General features: G+C 42.9%; 1 long non-coding RNA gene across 1 annotated transcript; it reads right to left on the bottom strand.

The window, feature by feature from the left end:
- Positions 1 to 7,873: 7,873 nt before the first annotated feature.
- On the bottom strand, positions 7,874 to 9,801 carry LOC309835867. Its single transcript, XR_014298056.1, has 3 exons — positions 9,725 to 9,801; positions 8,678 to 8,900; positions 7,874 to 8,189 (listed from the first exon to the last, which is right to left on the bottom strand). It is a non-coding gene; the product is annotated as an uncharacterized lncRNA (long non-coding RNA).
- Between the last annotated feature and the right edge of the window lie 13,741 nt (positions 9,802 to 23,542).

Genomic DNA, 23,542 nt, shown 5'->3' on the forward strand with positions numbered 1-23,542 from the left:
TATTAGTTAAATGGCTTTCACTTAAGATTTTAAGGTTTTGTTATATACATATTTTAATCTTATTCTCAGTTAATACCTCTTAGCAACATCATTTAAATAAGTTTAAGGGCGGGCAAAGTTTATCCCTTAAAAAATACTCACTTTACCCTTGTAAATAGGTTAATGGGCTGATAAAAAAAGATTTTTGTGAAACATTCCATGTGTTCTCATAGGCTGCTGTTTACATAAATCAGGAAAAACTAATTTTGCTTTCAGAGTATTGGATTAAACAAGATCGTTTTCTAAAGCAAGGCACATGTAAGTAAAAAGCAGGAATAGTGATTATAAATCTAAACTTAAGTTTTCTAAGCTAAAGGAGAGGACCGTAGTAGAGGGGCTGAAAGTGTGTCAAAATTTATCAGGTTTTTTAGTCAAGGGGAACAAGTAGTTATCTCTCATTTACATGGAAGTTTGCTGTAGCTAAAGAATCATTGTTTATTGCTAGTAGGTGATCCAGTTAAAATGAATTCTGCCTCAAGGAACTTCAGTGGGTGTCTTGTGACAGCTACCGTTGAGATGTTGAGAGCGGGAACAGGTTTTTTTGGGTTAACCGGATTCAGATCTTGACAGGAAGACATGGACAAAACCCCTTTTCAATCTGAAAACATACTAGCTCTGTTTACTATTTCAACAGTATACCCTGAAACTTGGATGTTCAAAACTCAAGTAAATGGAGGTGGGAGGCATAACAGATTTTTTTTTTTAAGTTAATGCATAGGAACTATTTTAATGTCTAGAAATAGTTACAGCACTATGGGGTATAAAGATTTTCTTAACATCAAAAGATTAAACAGTATAAACTTTAGTATTAAGTCATCTGCATTTTAAAACTTGATATAAAATCGGCATACTGATTAACACTTAACCAAAGTAATTGTCTCCTAAAGGTTGGGAGCTGTTGCTGGTTAGTGCCTGTAATCGTTCTCATGATCTTCCATCAGGTGTTGATACTTGCTCTGTTTTCATTAATTTTCTAAGAGTGAAATCTGAAAAAAAATCTTTTGTGTGTGCTGTGCACCACAGGGGTAAGACTTAAATGATAATGATGGAAAGTGCCTGTGTGACAGAAGCTGTTCAAATACTTCCCTCGCTGCCTGGGGGATTGTAAGTACTGCTTAGACGGTAGGGTAGTATCTGGCTATGTTGAAAACTGCACTGGGAAGACAAGATGGAAATTTTTGAATGGAAAGTGTGGCCAACTCCCTTGCTTGGCATCACAAACTGTGACAGAAGTTCAAATCTAGGTCTGCTTGGTACAACAGGCCTTCTGAAAGGGCCTGAAATAGCTCTTTTTCAGTACCAGCCAGCTACTTTTTGCGAACGATGGTATCACTGTAAATTTGCACAAATTCAATACAGCTTAAATCAGGATTAACTGCTGCTCAAGTGTGAACCATTGGCCAGTAATTAGCTTGCTTAATAAGTTGTGGTAGGTTATTTTTAAATTTTTTCATATTTGTGCTTTGTCATTTTAAAATGACTCTTGAAATGCTTTTAAAACAACGTAAAAGCCAGGAAACGGTTTGGATACCTGTGCAACAAAAGATGCAAGCTGGTTCATTTCTTGTCCCCCTCATAGCAAAGACGTGAACAGCAGTGCTAACACTCGCCGGAACCTGGGAAGTTCCCTGGGTCTAAGCCAAGTTGCTCCCTGCAGTAATAAGGCAAAATGTGGCCCTGTTCTAGGAATGCTGCTATTTAACGATACACCGTGGCACAGGACAAAGAATGACAAGCATAACTTAACAAGCCACACTCCAGAATATATAGCCCCACCTTCCAGTGGGTTTCAGTCTGAAATCATATCTACCAGCAGGAAATTTAATCACTTAGGTCTCTAGGCATGTCCATTGGTTTGAACCTTCTGTATTTATCGGTCACCTGCTGAAAAAGGAAGTGGTAATATAGATCTGGAATAAGATGAGGGATAATGATAGACCTTTAAGTTGTGGTGTGAGGTATGTGGAGACTGAAAGTAGTGGTGAGAAAATCAGTGAAAAGGGATTAAAGAGATTCTTGTAAATTTTTATGATGTACTTTTTTTTTCTCTTTAGTCACACAATTCAAACATAAGTGACATTTCATGGGATGATAGATACCCCATGATATATTTGATCATACTTTTACTGACGGTCATTCATGTTGCTTCCTATTTTTTGCTATTCCTAACAATACTGCAATGAACGTCTGCGTACATTTTTGTTAGGCTTGTGTAGGTCTAGATACCTTGAAGTAGAATTGCTGAGTCAACAGATAGGTGCATTTAAAATTTTAGCAGATATTGAAAAATTGACCCCTCCCCCAAGACTATCCTTATTGTGAAACGTTTTAACAATGATTTTTAAGATATAATAAATCAGGTTTTTAATGGCTATTTCTTTGGCTCCATGAAAGAAGTGTCCATTTTTAAAAGATAAATTAAAATACTGAAATACTGCCATTTATTCAGAGCCACCCAAACACAAGAAGGTAGAATTAGAACTGAAAGACCCTTGGGTTGACTATTGACTATTTAAACTACTCTAACAAATTATTTCTCTATAAACTTACTGCAGTAACTAAATGTTTAAGTAATCCATTGTGTGAAAATGAGGAACTTCCTATTTTGGCATCTTCAATCCAGTAGCTTTATCTGGGGAGGGCTTTTTCTAGCAGAGATTGTGTGTCAATCTTTACAGAAGCTACAGCCAACGGTTTTGGAAACTAGTCAAGGATTGTGTGGGCTGGATTCTGGGCATTAGGAGATAGTTATTTGTAAAAAAGGAATGGATGCAGAGGATCTGCCTTAAATGGAATAAAACTGACCACTGCTTCACCTCCTTGCTGGAGATGGTACTTTAGGTAAAGGGCATACCCCAAATGCATTTATAGCTGCAACTGTATTAATAGGCTTTAAAGTGGAATTAAACTTAGTTCCTTAGAGGTACATAGAATCTCTAGTTTCAGTCTTTACCATATTTTTGTTCACTGGGTTTCAACTACGGATCATCCTATAAAGTGTTCTGAACATAACCAGGTAAGTAAATTGAAAGTCCTAAAGCAAAAGAATTATCGGTTGAGGGTAAGAGAGTACTCAGTGTAATGCCCGCAAAGGTGTGAAGGGTAAGAACTTGCAGGCTACTCAGAGCAAGGACTCTCGGCAGCCTCTTCCCCACTCCCCAGACTAAATTTCAGGGAAGCTCAGGTCTTGCTCTGCCATCTGGAGTCTGCCTGGCTGGGACTTGGGCATAGGGAGTGGGCTAGGCGCACTCAGGCTGAGAAGGACCAGACAGACTTTGTTTGTTTTTACAAGAGGAACAAGAGGTACCATTGCTTTGGGGACTGACAACAGAATAAAGTAAGGCACCAGTGTAGGGTCCTAGCGCATTAGAGGTAAAAGGCTCTAGGCTCTAAGGCAGTCCTGCCTATGCATTTTCACAGAGCAGTGGGCAAAGGCCCATCAAGACTCAGAGGCTCACTCAAAGACCAAAAGCAGCATCACAACGATCTAGCAGTGCCAGGCTCACAGCAGGTGCAGAAAACTTTCGAGTTCCTTCCCCTTCTCTGTAAGGACAGTAACAAGGGGCTGGAAGGCTTCCTCCCTAGTCCTCACCTTCCTGCCTGGGTCCTCCTGCCTCGGCTACAATTGTGGATATTCGAGCAGGTCAGCACACTCCGCCATCACTGATTCCTCTCTGGCCTTCCTCCTTAGGTTTACTTGGACTCAGGACACTTGCTGACAAAACAAAACTAAAATACTGCCAATCATTTAGAAAGTGATAAGCTACCTGATTCTAACAGGCTGGGAAGCGCCAGAAGAATGTGTACTGCTTGTGTGTCCTTAGAATTGCAGCATGAACTTCCAGAAGTGGAAGGATAGCAATACACTACAATCACTTTTGAAAAACTTGTTTACCATTATTGTGAATGAAATTTGCGTTCATTGAAAGAAAACAAATAAGCAGGGAAACAAAAATCTACAATTCTATTAGTCAGGAAAACTATTAACATATTGTGTGCTCTTCTCGTTTTATATATATAATATGATATATATATACAGATATATATTTGATTAATATATAAATTATATGTGTATATAGATATAATTTTTTAATCTGAGGTGAGATTCACATAACAAAAAACCATTTTAAAATTAACAATTCAATGGCATTTAGTACATTCACAGTGTTGTGCAACCACCGCCTCTAGTTCCAAACATTTTCATCACCCCAAAAGGAAGTCCTATACCCATTAATTCTGCCCTTCCCCCTTAGCCCTTGGCAACAACCAATCTGCATCATCTCCATGGATTTACCTACTGTGGCTATTTCGCATAAATGGAATCATACAGTATGTGACCTTTTGCGTCTGGCTTCTTTCACTTAGCATAATGTTTTCAAGGTTCATTCACACTGTGGTATGTATCATACTTCATTCCTTTTCGTGGCTGAGTAATATTCCAGTGCGTGTGTGTGTGTGTGTGTGTGTGTGTGTGTGTGTGTGTGTGTGTGTGTGTGTGTATATCACAATTCACTTATTCATTCATTGATGGACACTTGACTAGTGCTGCTATGAACGTGCATGTACAAGTATTTGACTCCCTATTTTCAGTTCTTTGGGATACATATCTAGGAATGGAATTACTGGATCATATGGTAATTCTGTTTAACTTTTTGAGGGACCACAATGGCTAAGATGACCCTTCCACAGCAACTGAATCATTTTACATTCCCTCTAGCAATGTATAAGCATTCCAATTTTTCCACAACCTCGCCAGCACTTCCTATTTCCCCTTTTTTAAAAAAAAAAATAATAGCCATTGCAGTGGGTGGGTGTGAAGTAGTATCTCGCTGTGGTTTGGGTTTGCATTACCCTAATGACTAATGATACTGAGCCTCTTTTCATGTGCTCATTGGCCATTTGTATACCTTTTTGGAGAGCTAACTCAAGTCCTTTGCTGAGTTTTAAGTTAGATTGTCTTTTGGTTGTTGTATATACATGTCCGCTTTACAAAAAATGGCAATATATTTACAAACACTCTACTTGAAAACTACTTTTACTGCTAACAGTCTATCTTAAACAAAACTTTATGTCATCATATATTCTTATTCTGCTCTGCACTGAATCGTTTTTACTGCCTGCATGTTAGTCCACTGAATAAATGTAAAATACCATAAATTATCTTGTCGATCCCATCTTATTAGACATTTGTGTAGTTTCTGATTTTTTAATTAGTTTTATTGAAGCATAGTTGATTTACAATGTTGTGGTAATTTCTGCTGTACAGCAAAGTGATTCAGTTATACATATATATACATTCTTTTTCATATTCTTTTCCATTATGGTTTATCACAGGATATTGAAATATCATTCCCTGTGCTATACAGTAGGACCTTGTTGTTGTTTATGGATTTTTTTTTTAATATTATGAACAAGGCTAAGATGACTAGACTTTCCTTATACCCATACTTCTGTGTCCATGATTATTTTGTTAGGTTATAAATATATTCCTCAAAGTGAAACGGCCAAAATTGAAGTCAGTTTTTTTTTTTTTTTGCTGTACGCAGGCCTCTCACTGTTGTGGCCTTTCCCGTTGCAGAGCACAGGCTCCGGACGCGCAGGCTCAGCGGCCATGGCTCACGGGCCCAGCCGCTCCGCGCCATGTGGGATCTTCCCGGACCGGGGCACGAACCCGTGTCCCCTGCATCGGCAGGCGGACTCTCAACCACTGTGCCACCAGGGAAGCCCTGAAGTCAGTTTTTGATTGAAGTGAAACGATGAATTTGGTGAGTGCTACCAAGCTGCCTTCAGCAAGTTTTCATCCAAATGTAGTAACTTTTTAAAAGGCTATTGAGACAATTTTACATATAAGGGATATGTAGGGTCATGATTTCTAAGATTTCATAAAGGTTTGAGCCTATAGCAGTGGGGGAAATCGTGAAAGGGATAAACCTTCAAAAGAGAGCAGATGAAAAGCTTGAAAAAACTGGAGAGCCATTGGGTTGAAATGTCCATTCCCCTTTATGCTTGTTATTTTACTACTTTTCAGGTTGAAGATTAACAGAAAGAGCTTTTATATACAAGTAATTGCAGCACTGCAAAAAGAGAACGTGTAGATGAATTGGAATGGGTGAAAAAACTTTGAAACTTTTGCAAAAGCATTAGAGCTTTCTTGCTTTTCATTTCATTGTATTATTGTTCTTCATAATAATCTACATGATTTCCAAAACGTATTAGTCATTTGTATCAGAATTTTTTTCTTTAAATAAGGTTAACTGTGTTTTCGCATATGATTTAAGACCAAGATAGTCTACAGTTCTGGGGAGTACATGTCTTATCAAATGGTGGCCAACAGGTCAACATGAAATTGGATTAATTATAAAAAAACTTATCTTCTAGTCAGTCCCATAGGGACCTATTTCATACACTGATGAGTACTGGATTTTACACTATATAGATCAAACCTGAAAAGCAGTGTAAATTTCTCATTTTTTTTAAGGACCTAAATTTTAGAGGTCAACATTGCAAAACTTTATGTCATGAATTTATATACACTGAGATTTTACAGATCATTATAATGAACCATTAGAAATAATACTGATTTTATTTTTTTTAATTAGGTAAGAGATATGTTATTATAAATATAATACTTGAAGTTTTCTTTAAATGTTAAGGTCTTGAGGGTTTTTAAAGAATTATAGTTAAGAATCAAACTGACTTGAAAAAAACAACAACAGAGGTGCAGTTTTATTGTTATTGTTTTTTGCTATGTCTTCATTTTTAGGCCAAATCTAACTTTTTCTCACCTTTAAGACCAAGGAGTCTTAGTAGGCTATTATTAATAGTAATGTTTAAAACCTCACTTAAAAAATCATAGAAACATTTCTATTTTGTTTTATTATAAATCTCTCTTTTTAAATGGGAAAATTATTAAGAAACTGCTAGTGCAAACAGAAGTTAACCTCAAAATATATCTTTACTAGCTTTCATGCCTCCACCATCAAATAGGACAAAAGGATGACCAAAAAAATGAATAAATGCTGATGTCAGAGCTTAATACATGCTTTACTTCTTTTTATTTAAATCTGTAGACCAAGAGTAAAGCATATGATAAATGAGTGGACTTACCCAGGAGCCTGGGATACTGTTTGGGAGTTTGATGATGTTCCAGTCATGCTTTGGCAAGTTAGTGGACAACACCTGGGCCAAGGATGGCAGCTAGCATGGATGGCAGGGTAACTGACCCAAAGCTTCAGCAGGAGCTCCCAGGTGACTGGGTATGGAGGACGTGTTCTAGGGAACTCTGTTTACAGCGGTTGACATTGCCGTATTGAGGGACCTACTGAGCACCCAATCAAAGCACCTCCTTTGAAATGGAACAGCCTCTCTGGAGCCACATTCCAGGGAAAGGAAATCTGGAAGCTTTTTTTTCTAGAGATAGGCAGCTGGCTGTGATTTCACTGCAATAGACTTACAAGGAGTAGCTATTACTAATTTTCAGAAACACAAAGGAATTCCTAAAACTGTTATTCTTCCTCCCAAGGGTTTGGGAATGTGGGTCTCCATAAAGTTTCTGGTCTCTTTAATTCCAGGGAGAAAGGCAGTTAGGTAGGTAATGGAAATTGTCAGTTGACAGTCATCTTCCTATCATCTACTCTAGACTCATTCTTTCCCAGGATCCAATTTTAGCTAAAAACATAAAATAAAACCCATCTGGTATCACTTCAGAGAGTGAAGAGGAGAGACTCTGAGAAGGATTTTTAAGGAATAAACTAGGAAAATGTATTCGTGATAAAGCTGATCAAAATTAGGTTTGAAATCTAAGTTTTCACCCAGTACAAAGAAGTCTTTCAAATTTTTTTTCTAATTAATTATTTATTTATTTTTGGCTGCGTTGGGTCTTCGTTGCTGCGTGCGGGCTTCCTCTAGTTGCGGCGAGCGGGGGCTACTCTTCGTTGTGGTGCGTGGACTTCTCGTGGTGGTGGCTTGTCTTGCTGTGGAGCACAGGCTCTAGGCACACGGGCTTCAGTAGTTGTGGTGCGCGGGCTTCAGTAGTTGTGGCGCACGGGCTTCAGTAGTTGTGGCGCAGGGGCTCAGTAGTTGTGGCTCGCCGGCTTAGTTGCTCCGCGGCATGTGGGATCTTCCAAAACCAGGGATCAAAGCCCCGTCCCCTACATTGGCAGGTGGATTCTTAACCACTGCGCCACCAGGGAAGTCCCTAGCAGATTTTCTTGAGTATAAAATATTTACGTTTAGAGAACATTTGCTTTTAGAGTTGACTCCTTCAGTTCCATTAATACATAAAGCTAATTTCATTAATGTCATTAAATCTCCCTTTATGGGCTGAATTCTTATTAAATACAACAGACTACGTTGGATCTGTCACAAAGTCAAATTTGTTGAATGAATTGAACTGCGTCTTTCTCCAATTTATTTTAACCAAGTTTTAGGGGGAAATCTTCCTCTGAATGATTGTGCTTAAGATTATATTATTGTCGCTTTCTATACCCTATAACTTAACCTTTAAATGACATAAGATTACATTAAACAGTGACAAGTGGTATACATCACATAAAGAAACTAAAGACCACTAATATTTAGCCGATCCGACACTGTGGGTTGGAAAATATATAAAGCCAGGGAGAATGAATTTCCTTACCCCCCAGATAAATCCGGTTTCTCTCCACAGGTTGATGACAACGCCGCCTAAGAACGGAAAGCTGAGAAATCCAGCTCCTTCACTGATTAGGAGGCAGCTTCTCCTTCAGGGTCCGTTCATTCACTTGCAAAGGAGCCAGGCACCCTGCTTGGCACTGGAGACCCAGCGATCAACAGAACAGACCCAGGGCTGCCCGGACGAGTGTCTAGGAGCCCACATGTTCCTGGAGGAGGCAAACATGAACAAGTAAACAAACACAGAAGAAAGAGCATTGCGGGGCTTCCCTGGTGGCACAGTGGTTAAGAATCCACTTGCCAGTGCAGGGGACATGGGTTCGAGCCCTGGTCCGGGAAAATCCCACATGCCGCGGAGCAGCTAAGCCTGTGCGCCATAACTGCTGAACCTGGGCTCTAGAGCCCATGAGCCACAACTACTGATTTCGTGCTCCGCAACAAGAGAAGCCACCGCAATGAGAAGCCCACGCACCGCAACGAAGGCCCAACGCAGCCAAAAATAAAATAAATGAATTTATTTTTTAAAAAATGCTGCTCAGGGTAATGTGGTAAAGGCTGAGTGATGGAGGTGGGCGACACGGGGGGACGTCTGGAAAGATCTCTTTCCAGGAGATGTAGCAAAAAAGTTCGCTCATTTTCCAGCTCGGTTAGTTGCCTGCCTGCTCGCCCTCTTTCCGGGGCCCTGAAGCTCAGCACCCCCCAACCCCGGGCAGCCCCAACTCCTCGGGACCCTGCAGGCCGCTCTTTCCCAACTTCCCGGCCTCTCCCCGATCCGGGAAGGCCCTGCCGGGCCTCGCGTTTTCCCAGTTGCTCCAGGGAGAGGCCTGGTCTCGGCTCTCAGGATGTGGACGATGCAAATAGCACGGCCAGCTGCGGCCGGGAGCCGCCGGGAAGCGCGCCAGCCGCCGCCTCGCGGGCCCGGCCTCCCCGCGCCCGCAGCCGCCGAGCAGAACCCGCGCCCACTGAGGCCCCGTGGCCGGCGCGGAGGGTGCCCTCTACCGCCTCGCTGGTGCGCCCGGGGTGAGGGACGAACAACGATCGCGTGCCCGTGCAACGTTTGTTACTTCTCTCCACGGCGGCGGCCGGGAGCGGCCCGCACCACTGATCCCCTCCTCCGCGCGAGGTGAGAGGGGACGGGCCCCGATGAGCAGGGCCGATTCCCGGGGGCCGGGAACCAGTCCAGGCCCTCCGGGAACTCAGTGCCTGGCCTTCCCCTCGGGTTTGTTCAGTCTTTTGACATCATCGCCTTAAAATATTTTTCTCCTGAGTTTCCTGCTACTTACAAGACTCACATTCTCCTCTGGCCACACTCCTGAACTTGCAAACATAGGTCTTATTTAGAAAGCACCATGGCAAGTTCGTCTTTATCCTTCCCCCCCACCACGCCCCCGCCGTGGCTTTCGGGGATCTTAGCTCCCGTACCAGGCACTGAACCCCGGGCCCACAGGCAGTGAAAGCGCAGAGTCCTAACCACTGGACCGCCAGGGAAGTCCTGCAAGTTCGTCTTGAAAGAAGGAAGCCTAAAAGGAAGTTAAAACGGACCCCTTGCTTTGCCCACACTCAGAAAGGGGAAGAGGTCCTGGTGGCCCCCAGCCCCGCGCAGTTCTCCCCAAAGGCAAGTGGGAGGTGATATCAGGGAAGCAGAGCGCAGTTGGTGCCCAGGGCACTCACCCTTCTCGAAGGTAGGCGCACGTTTGACGGGGGTGCAGCTGGCAGCAGGGGGCTGCTGGGAGCCGGCCTTCCACGGGGACAGGGGGTCACTTCCCCCCAGCCCCTGCCTGGTGGTGGAGGGGAGTTCCGGTCCCTTCCCAGGCCCAGGTGTCCTAGCAGGGTGGCTGGAGCCTGGCTGGTGTCGCAGGCCCGGTCCCACCCGGGCAGTGGCCTGGAGGCTGCAACCAGAGCCCCACCCGGGGCCGGAGGTGCTGGGGTCAGGGAGTCTTCGGATGGAGAAAACCTGCTCTCCCGAGGTAAGTGGGCTGAAAAAAATAAAACTAAAACACACACACAGCTGCTGAGACTGGCCCAGATTCTGCTCTGACGGTCGGCCTCGGTCCTGGGGGAGCTTCTCGGGGCAGTTTTAGCTTCATTCTCAGCAAAGGAGAGACAAGACACAGTTCAGAAATGAGTGTACGGCACCCTAACTGTCACAGGAAACGGCTGCAAATGACCGTGACATTATATCGTATTTTCATCTTTCTTTCTTCTTTTTATGTTGTTTTTCATTGTGCAACCAAAAATGTTAAGATTTCAGCTGGTACTGAATACATGTTACTTGGGAGGACTACCTCCAAAAAACAAAAACAAAAACCCAAAAAACTTTTAAACCAAACCCATACAGGATGACAGGTCAACGCTGAAGATTTTGTGAAGTAACCAGATGTGCCGTGAATGGGAAGCCCCATTATATTCTTACCCTTTTTCAATTAACTTTTAAACATGCTGTAGCAAATATGTCTGTTCCCCTCAGGTGGGCGTTTTGTTTCAGGGCTCCTTTCTGCTGCCTGAGAGTGCTTTAGTCTGCCAGAGTCTCCCCTGAGAGAGAAGGAGCTCTTAATGTGGAATATTAACTCCTCTGCCTATTATATGCGTCAACCCAGGCCTACCTCTCTCCCAGGGGCATCAGAAATTGCTTTTGTGTACCGTTTGGTGAGGCCTTTGCATCCAGAAACAGAGAAAAGTGGAAGAAGAAAACAAAAACAATGCCCCAAAGAAATAAGAGCGTGACGTCCAACGACCTATAAAGCACTGAGTTTCCAGTCACTGATTTTCAAAAATAGTTCAAGCACAGACTTTAGACTCACGCTGCTTTGTGCCAGCCCTCACCTGACCACTTGCTACATGCGTGTCCTTGGACAGATATTTAACCTCTGGTGCCTTGATTTACCCATTTGTAAAATGGGCACAATAATTGACTTCATAAGGCTTCAGGGCAATGTGTGAGAATTTAATAAAATAATCCATGTAAAACGTGACACAACGCTTGGCACTTGGTTAGAACTCAATAAATAGTGAGCTATTACTTTTTACATAACAGTAACAAATTACATGATAAATTATTAGCTTATTATAATTACTATTATGTTATTACAAAGTCTCATTCTTTTCTCCTCCAATTTGGGTTTCCACCTTAATGCAAAACATACTAGAAGTGGCTTTATTCCTAATTATTTGAATTTGCTGCCAGTGGTTCCCAATCACCTGGGGAGATTACAAAGGGACTGATGCCTGGGTCTCACCCACAGGGATTCTGATTTAACTGATCTGGGGTGTGGCCTGGGCTTTGGAAATTTTGAAAGCTCCCCAGGTGATTCTAATGTACAGCCAAATTTTTGGTGGTGTCCTAATCAGAAAGGCAAGCAGATGTTTATAGTTCAAATAAAATTAAAGCAGTCTGTATTCTGAGCTAATAATTTGACTCATTTTGCTGCATTAGACATTCAAATCAGCCAATCGACTGACTTATATATTCACGGAATTTATAAGCTTTGACCAAGTTGACCAATTAATTTGGTTAAAAAGTTTGATTCATTAAAATCACATGGCCACAGCCTCAAGTAAATTGAATTTGTTGGAAATCAGCTATGATTGTGTAGGTATTTGGAAGTTTTTAGATTGTACATTACCACAGAAGTTCACCTTATTTAATTCCATTCTGTACCTTTGCCAAGAAACTGGATATTAAATAAAAATGCTGATAGTTTTGGACTGATCTGACCAATTCATTCAGTAAAACATTTGATTTCTCAAAGTCCTATAGCTACAGGCTAATGGAAATTGAATTTGTTGGGGACCAACTAGGATTTTAAGTTTTAATTGGGAATATAAACTACTACAGGAGTACACATTATTTAATTCCATCCTGCACACTTGCTAACCAACGGGTTATTAAATCAAAATGCTGATAGTTCGGATGAGATTAATGTTCTCTTGTCCCTTTGATCTTGTCCTGGGGACATTTTTTTTCTTCTTTTTTTTTTTTTGTGGTACGCGGGCCTCACTGTTGTGGCCTCTCCCGTTGCAGAGCACAGGCTCCGGACGCGCAGGCTCAGCGGCCATGGCTCACGGGCCCAGCCGCTCCGCGGCATGTAGGATCCTCCCGGACCGAGACACGAACCCGTGTCCCCTACATCGGCAGGCGGACTCTCAACCACTGCGCCACCAGGGAAGCCCTGTCCTGGGGACTTTTGACAGCATGTAGGTTGCTATCAGATTTGGACACCACTGTCTGTGTATAATTAGCCTCTTTAAAAAATTAATGAGCGTGTTCGTCCATGTAGCGCTTCGGTCATAGTGATCCATCAGATGAATCATGAGTGAGGTAGCACTGACAGCCTCTGTCAACTTCCTGTCAATATTTTCTGTCGGAGGCACAAAATGCTAGATTAGAAAAAGTCCCTGAACCTTGTTCCCCAGAGGTTCTGGATCTGGTCATGGACCTGAGGCATCACAAGCTACTTTTTTGGCTGCGCCGAGAGGCTTGCGGGATCTTAGTTCCTGGACCAGGGATTTGAACCCGGGCCCCGCAGTGAAAGCACCCAGTCCTAACCACTGGACCGCCAGAGAAGTCCTATCACAAGCTACTTGAAGTAGCTGGAGACAGCAGACCTTCCTGGGATGTATCCCTAACTGGACAAAACAAAATTCAACCACCACTTGTCTCCAAGTGTTTATGTTTAAAACATAAAACAGTTATCAAGTTGAAAATCAGGCAATTTTACCTGGATGGGCTACTTCCCCCACTGCAATACAAGTTATTTATTAATTTGGGTATTTATTTGTAAGGGGCAAAGAAATAGCATCATTAGAAAATACAGGGGATAAGAACAGTATTTTAGGGACTTCCCTGGTGGCACAGAGGATAAGACTGCACGCTCCCGATGCAGGGGGCTGGGGTTCGATCCCTGGTCAGGGAACTAGATCCCACATGCATGCTGCAAGTAAGAGTTCACATGCCACAACTAAGGAGCCCACGTGCTGCAACTAAGACCCGGAGCAACCAATTAAATAAATTTTTTTGGTTTAAAAAAGAATGGTATTTTAAAGTTTCCCTTCTGATTATTTTATGAAAAAAAGGAATTTTGACTAAAGATTGGATAAGAAAATTAGCTTATAATGGTCTAAAGTGTAGGAAGGGAATGAATATTTAGTAAGTGCCTATTCTGTGCTAGGCTCTTTCTGTGCATAATTTCCTTTAATCCTTACAATATCTCCTCAAAATAGAATCGATCCCAATTCACAGATAGGGTAATTGATGAAGTAACTTAAGGCTGCACAGTGGGAAGTCATAAAAATGGGGTTTGAACCCAAGTCAGTCTGCCCCAGACCCCATAAGCTATTCACTACATGTCAGGGTGGTCAACTGTCCTGGTTTGCCCAGAACATGGGACTCAGTTTTAAAACCATGACAGTCCCCAGAAAACCAGGACAAGTTGGTTACTCTACTTGGTAACCAGAGGTTACTGCTCCCTTAGCCAGCCAACCAGATTCCAGGCCCCAGGCCCCAGGTCTGCCCCTGGTGGGAAGGATGGGCACATCCGACCAAATTACTATATCCTTTGATCATGTAGGTCGAGCACTGGCAAACTTTTCCCCTGAAGGGCCATTTTTTATTTTGCGGGTCACAGGGTCTCTGTCACAACTACTCAACTGGGTCCTTATAGTGGGATGCAGCCATGGACAATACAAAAATGAAGGGGTGGGCTGTGTTCCAAGAAAATTTTAGTTACCAAAACTGGAGGTGGGCTGGATTTGGCCCATGGATAGTTTGCCAAACCCTGATGTAGTTTATTAATAATGAATCCTTTGCATAGATAATTCAATTTGAAGAAGAATTTATTTCTAGAAGTTACTTTAATTGGGGGTAGGGCCGGTGGGCAGTTGGAAGCTGTCTTTTGGACTAACCTATTCATCAGTTAGTCGTGCCTACTATTTGGGGGCCATGGAATTTGACTTTTCTGATCCTACTCAAAAGTCACACAGTGTGTGGGTGTGTGAAGGTGGCAGTATGGTATCTCCCATCACAAATTTATATCCCCTTCCTTGTCTGTTGGGAGATATTTGTCGCGTTCATTTCTCCACTATCTTTTCAGCTTCTTCTACTTCCAAACATCATTTAAAAAGTAATTCCTACTGCACTCTCCATCATATGGAGATATATTCATTTGCTTCAATGCAGCATTTTCTTTATTGTGTGCTGGAAAAATAGTCCTAGCTTTTTCTATACTGAAAAGCAATGCCACTTTAGCACTGGCGCAGCCTCTACCATCCCAACGTTCATTCACACATGCCTTTATCCACTCACTGGGTACCTACTCTTCGAGGGGGAGGGGGAGGGGCCCCTCAAGACCTTGTGCCCATAAGCTGGGAGATTGGGATCGACACATACACACTACTATATATAAAATAGAGAACTACTAAGGTCCTACTGTATAGCACAGGGAACCCTACTCAATACTCTGTAATGGCCTACAAGGGAAAAGAATCTAAAAGAGAGAGGGTATATGGATTTGTATAACAGATTCACATTGCTGTATACCTGAAATGAACAGAAGATGGTAAATCAATTACACCCCAATAACAATTAAAAAAAAAAAACCTTATGCCCCCATCACAGATATGCCCCCAAGAGAAGATACAAAGCAACACAGTCTTAAATGCAAAAGGAACAGTGGGCGTGGCTTAAGGGGATGGGGGAGGTGGGAGGGGAAGGAAATGCAAATTTGGAAGGAAACTAGCAAATGGTAAGGCTTGGGCTCAGGATTTATAAGCCAAGCACAGAGGGAGATAATAAATAGATTAGCTCAGGAATAGAAGAGGTGCTCAGCAGTTGGAGAGAGCGAGGGGTCATAGGGAGGGCACAGTCGCTGAAGCAGCAGAAGCCACTGTATGTTCTGAAGCAGGAGACGGGCAGGGTTAAAACCAGCGACGTAGCAGAGTGTGCTGCTGGTTTCCAGGGCTGCTGGAGTTGGGAGGCTGGGTCAGAGTGTGGCCGTTGAAATGGACAGTAAGGGACAGGCTCCACAGAAATTCCACAGGAATCAAGAGGATGACATTAGTGTCTCTAATTCCAGAAAACACGGGAAGAGGTGATCCTCACGTAATGACGACGACTTCAGGTTGCAGCTGAAAAACTTCAGGTATTTCCATAGTCCTTGAATCAAGATGTTCCCCGGGCAAGCAGGTGAGAAATCAGGGTTACCTGTGCAGATTTTATGTGGAATGCCCTACAGAGGTGATAACTGAACCAGGCAAGGCGTCTCCTATGCTTTTTTGTTGTTATTCATTTGCTTCATGATCTCTGCCTAAACCCTTTCATGTTTGGCCGAAGAGAAGCATATTAGAACCAGTGTTTCTTCCAACTTACTCTGAATGCCCAACGCACAAACTCCCAGACAACATGCACGTGGGACACGTCTCTACTAACCATAGGTTTTGAGTTAACCTGTATACTGCCCAGATTACCAGCTCTGGCAAGGTGGGGTTCTGACCACTGGTTTTCATTACTGGGGGCACTGCTCATCCTGGCTGTCTTGCCCGCCCCACAGTAGTCACTGAATTTGTGATGGCTAAGCTCGCACTTGACTTAGGAGAACTGAATCAAACTGCGTATGACTCTCAAAGCGAATCATTTAAAAAAGGTATTACAGCAATTAAGAATACATCAACACGTATTAGATAAATATTTAGATAATGCGTGCAAGAAATGAGGCACTATTTTGGTTGGATGATGAAATCAACTATTCACCTGAACACATTTCATAATTTTATAATTGATCAATTCAACCCACTGACTTCAATTTCCTAACCTTACACTTGTAAGGAAGGCATTAATATTGAAGATTATCATGATACCAGGGAGAGGAAAATACTGTAATAAATAATGGAGTTTCTTTATGCTTCCGTCGCTTTCCTAAGTTACTTACGAAACAGCAACAAATACTAGTGGTGCTATTGGGAAAGTTGACATTATCCATTTCTTATTTAACAACGGAGTCATTAAAAAAGAGAGAGAGAGGGAGAGGGAGGCTGGGAGTGAGAAACATTATTGTATTAAATACAGATTCTGGTATCTTGAGAAGCTGCATGTTTGGTTTGGCTGAAGGATATCAAAAGCCACTAAGCAAGAGAATGACATTTGTTGTAGCCAAAGTAAACAATTTTTATTTCTGTTTTCCATATGCAAGCATATGAGTAGAACATAGCACATTTCATATTTGTACATTTTGGGAAAACATGTAAAATTATAATCATCATAATATAAAACACATCCCTTATGCTACTGAATGTTTCATCACTGCTTTGGGAACGCTGCATGGGCAGATAGTGTAGAAATTCGTGATCCCGTGAAGTTTCAGTACTACTATGGACTGTGTATGGGCCGGACAGAAAGACCTGCACCGGAACTGTCTCAGTTCTGTGAAAATTTATTTTATAACCTGTTTCCAGAAGCTGTGATTCAAATATCATAGTAACTTATCAAATATAACCCTCATTGCCAGGAAAAGTTCCCTTGAGCCTCACTGAGATTTTTTTTTCTGATCTCACTAGGGATGCAAATGTTTTCCACTCTCCATAAACTCCAAGATTTTCCCTCTCTCTCCAAAAGAGAGTCATTTCGAGGCAGAATCCCCACCCCCAGACATAAAAGTGATCAAATGCGTGCCTTTCCAGCGAGGCTTCGCCCAAAAGTTCAGACAAATTGGAGTCCTTTTTATGAAATATCATTTCTTTACACCCTAACAGTTATGCCTGCCAGACAAGATGTTTGCAATAACCTTCACAAACTTCCATATTTTGAGAAATCAATTGTGGGTGTTAAGACTGAAAACAGAAGAAATTAATGAAAAGAAGTTATTGACAATGTAAATGGGGAATTCCCTGGCAGTCCAGCAGTTAAGGCTCGGCGCTTTCAATGCCAGGGCGCGGGTTCAATACCTGGTCAGAGAACTAAGATCCCGCGAGCAGCACGGTGTAGCCAAAATAAATTAAAAATGTAAATAAAGTCTTCAACAGTGCTCAGCCTATGGGATGTGCTCAATGAATATTAGTTATATAATTTTATTATTCGGGAATATGCACATTTAATGACAAATGGTAGCATATACATACACACTTAAAATGTATACACCAGGCTTCCTTGGTGGTGCAGTGGTTGGGAGTCCGCCTGCCAATGCAGGGGACACGGGTTCAAGCCCTGGTCTAGGAGGATCCCACATGCAGAGCAACTAAGCCCGTGCGCCACAACGACTGAGCCTGTGCTCTAGAGGCCCCGAGCTACAACTACTGAGCCCGCGTGCCACAACTACTGAAGCCTGCGCGCCTACAGCCTGTGCTCCACGATAAGAGAAGCCACTGCAATGAGAAGCCCGCGCACCGCAACCACGAGTAGCCCCTGCTCGCCACAACTAGAGAAAGCCTGCGCACAGCAACGAAGACACAATGCAGCCAAAAATAAAAATAAATAAATAAATTCATTTAAAAAAATGTATATACCTATTTATGTAGATAAGGGGTATGTATAAACAGAGAAGTGTCCAACTTTTCTAATTGCCAGAAATAATCTTAGCTTGTGAATTAATTCATTGCTGTTTGCTGTTTATTTGTTCTTTTGTTGAGAGTTGGAAAGGAGAGCACTGGCAGAGGTGTGAATGGCTCCGTTATTTTAGTTAATTATTAACCCTGAAGCCTCACCATAATTATTCTAATCTCAGCATTGAAGCAACTTTGGCCATTGATGAAATGCCTAATCAATGAATTAAAATCACAGAACACACTGCACGGTGCCACCTTTATCACAGATCATAGGAGGTTAGAATGGGAAGGGCAGTCAGGTGTCATCCAGCACAGTGCCCTCGTTTTACAAGTGAGGACACTGCAGCCCAAAGATGTAAGGTGACTGCCCAGAGCCCAAGGCAAATATCAGAGGGGTCATTTCAAGACTGGACTTTTACCTCCACATCCAGGCTGTGTCCAGTCTCATTATCTGGAAGGCTTTTTCTCCTCTGAAAAAACAAGTCTGTCTGATTACACCGTGTGAAGCCATTACAGCTGGATTTGCTTCCTTGGCCTCTCGTGGGTGATGGCCTCCTAAGCCTCTCAAATGCAGAGAAGAGGGATTACGATTCTAAGATGATGAACTGAAGCGGCCCCAGCAGGCCTCCCCTCAACCTCCCCTTTCCTGCTCTGCTGTTGTAAATACACAAACACATACAGGTGCCAAGTAACACCACCTCATTTTAGAGTTAAAAAGTCTGCTGTTTTGTTTTCCAAGTATATTTTTAAATGAAGTCTTTGAAAATAAGTCACAGGAATCTCTTGTATCTAGACAGCATTGTTGGTGAGAATTGGTTATTGATGAGTTCAAGAAATCCCTTGTCTCTGATTCTGATGTTCAGAATGGAGGGTCCAGTTAGGCAAATTTGCCTGAAACCACACCTGCAGAACCTGGAGAACAGGCTGGAGGCTCCTGAACTCGGGTTCTGGTCTCCTCTGTGCTGTATCTCCCGCACTAAATGCAGTGCCTTTGGACATCGTAGGCGCTCCGTGAAGTTTGCTGGATAAATTCATGAAAGAATAATAAGCAAATTAAATGTCTGTTTCTCCGAAGTTTCCATGGGAATCGAAGAGAACCTTAATCTGGAGAAAGGCATTGGCGCTTTCTAAATTATGTCTCCCAAATGATCTGGCTACACTGGCGAGGCCAAAAAACCAACCAACCCAACAGAAACCCAAACGCCCTTTAAACTTTTCCATTCACCTCTGGTAGCCACTGCAATGCAGCCAAAAATAAATAAATAAATTAATTAATTAAAGGAAAAAAAAACAACAAAAAAACTTCCACCGTGTCATGCCACCTTCCGTTTTGAATTCTAGAAAGACGGATCTGTGTGTTCCCAAGCCAGGAAGACAGTGAGCCCTGGGTCTCTTACACGGCAGCTGCATTGCACAAAGGACAAGTGCCTTTCACCTAGTTTTGCCGGTGGCATTTACAAATCTGCCCTGGACTTTGCCACATCCAGTTTTCTATCCCCAAAGCACCGCTGTGAGTTGATGGGAGGGAAAAACATTAACTTCACTTCAGCCTGAAGAGAGGTCAGCGACATGTCCGGAGTCACACGGGGACCCAGAGTGCCTGCCTGGGTGGTTCCTGAATCAGTTTGAAGGTTGGCTATTTAAACAGCAGGAGCTATGTATTCATTTTGGAAGTCTCTTAGTCTGTGTTTCTAAATGGTCGACATGTAGATAAAGGGGGAAATCATTTAGTGTCTACTCACTGCTCCCAAGACCACGAAGTGAAAATAAAACTATTCAGAAAAGTTTGTAGAAAACTTATCTCATGATAAATCTACAGTTGGGTTATTAGGAAGCTAGAAAAGTCTATTTGAAAAATAGCTTCAGCTTTTGAAGTGGATTTCATGGAGCAGGTGAGGGCCCTCATGACTGTCCCACCCCCATCCCAACTGCAAGAAAAATGCCCCTGAGTGGCAAGACCAACATCTAAGCCCACTTGACATTTTAAAATTTTTCTTGGGACTTCCCTGGTGGCACAGTGGTTAAGAATCTGCCTGCCAATGCAGGGGACACGGATTCGATCCCTAGTCTGGGAAGATCCCACATGCCGTGGAGCAAGAAGCCTGTGTGCCACAACTACTGAGCCTGTGCTCTACAGCCCGTGAGCCACAACTACTGAGCCCACGTGCCACAACTACCGAAGCCCGCGTGCCTAGAGCCCGTGCTCCGCAACAAGAGAAGCCACCACAATGAGAAGCCAGCGCACTGCAATGAAGAGTAGCCTCCGCTCACTGCAACTAGAGAAAGCCCGTGCACAGCAATGAAGACCCAACGCGGCCAAAAAATAAATTAATTAATTTTTAAAAATTTAAAATAAAATAAAACACTTAAAAAATTTCGTATGTTTGGGTGAAAGCTGACTTTCCAAATAGCCACTTTTTTCTGTCTTTACCTAGATGCTTGTACTGGAGACAAAATGGTAGAGTCTGAAGGGAGTACAGTGGGTGACCGAACAAGCTTCTTCCACGCTACCCTTACGCCAGCTAATGTTATTAATCAATGCATGGCAATGATTGGTGCTAAACGAAAAGTTTCCCCTTTTTAGGTTCAGCTGTGGTTGAAGCTCATATTTTCTCCGATTCAATAGAATAATCGTAGAAGTTGGTTGGAACCACCTTGGTTCTTCCAGTTCTCTTGCCCCTGCCTCATGCTTTGCATGTGAAACAATTCTAGTTCCTTTAACAATCCGATCTCCTTCTAGTTCCCTTTTCATCCAGTTGTGTGACTCCTCTCCGTGCCTGCTGTGTGTTTTCTGATTATGTTCTCTTGGGGAGTTTGGAAATTTACCCACACCAGTAGCCCTCACCCTCCAAAACAAAAACAAAACAGCTCACACACACATCCCCAGAGTAACAGGAGGACTGGCCCACCTACCCCAGTCAGCCTGTATCGTTGATTTCATATGTATTTGTACATGTGGTCATCTGTAGGTTCCTTTGGCCACTTTATTGAGCTAATTAAATTCTAAGATAGTCTAAAGTTTACCAAATTGACCAGAAAACTCTTAGCCACCTAATGTGGCAATGAAATGAAGATACATCTTTCAAGAAGACATTGGCTGTGACAATGACTAGAGAAGAAAGAAAATCCCTAGAATTCTTGACAACTTGGCGATTTCATGTTGCCCACTGTGGTATATCGCTTTCTGCTGACGATAATCACAAGAGCTGGTCCCACTGGATGTAAAAAAGGGAACTTAAGAAGAAGGAGAGGGACTTCCCTGGTGGTGCAGTGGTTAAGAATCCGCCTGCAAATGCAGGGGGCACGGGTTCAATCCCTGGTCCGGGAAGATCCCACATGCCACAGGAGCAACTAAGCCCGTGCGCCACAACTGCTGAGCCTGCGCTCTAGAGCTCACAAGCCACAACTACTGACCCCTCGTGCCTAAAGCCTGTGCTCCGCAACAAGAGAAGCCACCGCAATGAGAAGCCCGTGCACCACAACGAAGAGTAGCCCCCGCTCGCCGCAACTAGAGGAAGCCCACGCACAGCAACGAAGACCCAACGCAGCCAAAAATAAACAAATAAAGTAAATAAATTTTAAAAAAAGAAGAAGGAAAACTTTCTTTACGAGTTGAAAGTAAAAGAAGCTAGGCTGATATCAGCATCTATAGATTTTAGATATGAAAAATTATAGACAGTGGTTTCAGTTATTAAAAAGCATGAACTTAAGCCTTTTGATCCCTTAGTTAGAGTGCTGATTCAAAAAGTGTTCAAACACAACCTTTGACAGCTCAATTTCTAAAATAACATCATAAAAGCAGGAGAGTGAACAAATCTGTGCGTATCTATACTACAGGAGAAATCCTACCACCAATTACTAAACGGAAGTGCAGGGGTCCCTGTGCGCTTGTTAAAGATCTTACTGAAAGGCTGACGGGGAGCACGTGACAGTGTCACTGAGGGGAACGAAGGCCTAGGCTTGATGAAAGATGCTGCACTTTAGAGCAGCCCAGCACAGCCTAGAGTTGGAGAAGCTACCTCTTTTGGCCTGTGAAATTTGCATTTGTTTTTTCCCTTTACCAATTTCATCTGACCCCTGTGCCCTACCTTCTGCTGTCTGCACCTTGAGCCTAAAGTAAAGACACCCAAGTTATGGTGTGCATCCCAGATATTTCAATCACTAAATGTCAGTTCAGTGAGGGGAAACGTCAATTAAAACAAAAGTGGACTTCTCACAGTTATTACTGTGGCTTGCGTAGGCCCGTGTTCCAAATGTTCACCCTTATCCCACCTTCCCTCTCAACCCTCACTCCTGGTTGGGGAAAAAAGGACTAGAAAGGCATGGAGCGTATCATTTCTTTCCTTTCAGTTTCTCTAAGTAAACGGTTCTGGTCCAACTGTGTGTTAATATCCTGATATTAACACACAGTCTGAATTCTGAGTAGCCAGATCTCATGGCTTTAAAACTCCAACAGCTCTGATGGGTAGTTGCATCTCTTTTTTTTTTTTTTTTTGCGGTCCACGGGCCTCTCACTGCTGTGGCCTCTCCCGTTGTGGAGCACAGGCTCCGGACACTCAGGCTCAGCGGCCATGGCTCACGGGCCCAGCCGCTCTGCAGCATGTGGGATCTTCCTGGACCAGGGCACGAACCCGTGTCCCCTGCATCGGCAGGCAGACTCTCAACCACTGCACCACCAGGGAAGCCCGTAGTTGCATCTCTTAATGCCCACTTTCTTTTAAGATTTTTTTTTTTCATTTGGAACGTTTTTAAAGTCTTTATTGAATTTGTTACAATATGGCTTCTGTTTTATGTTTTGTTTTTTGGGCATGAGGCATGTGGGATCTTAGCTCCCCAACCAGGGATCAAACCTGCACCCCCTGCATTGGAAGGCCAAGTCTTAACCACTGGACCACCAGGGACGTCCCTAATGGCCACTTTCAATAGTGCATATACACAGACTCTCAACTGAAGTTCTGACGGAGCAGTCTGTGCGAAGCACAGCAACTGGCCCACTCGCTAGCGTGACCATCCATGGTCCAGCATGTTTTAATTCTACCTGCTTATTCATCAGTTGCCTGACTAAAGAATGATATTATGTCCAAATCAAATTGCTTATCTTGCATTTCACAGGACAAAGGGGAATCCTGGGTGTCTGAGTTTGTTTCCCAAAGACTTTCCATTGACCCAGTTCATATTTCTCAACAGGAAGTCATATAGACTCAGGAAATGATCGAACGTATGCAACTGAGAGCCAAAGATGATCATAGTGTGAGGTCAGATATAAAAATATACACATGCAAAGAGACAGAAATAATACATTTAGGGGCATTTTCACGAA

This window comes from Grampus griseus, assembly GCF_964374135.1.
Source record: "Grampus griseus genome assembly, chromosome: 18".
Classification (NCBI taxonomy): domain Eukaryota; kingdom Metazoa; phylum Chordata; class Mammalia; order Artiodactyla; family Delphinidae; genus Grampus; species Grampus griseus.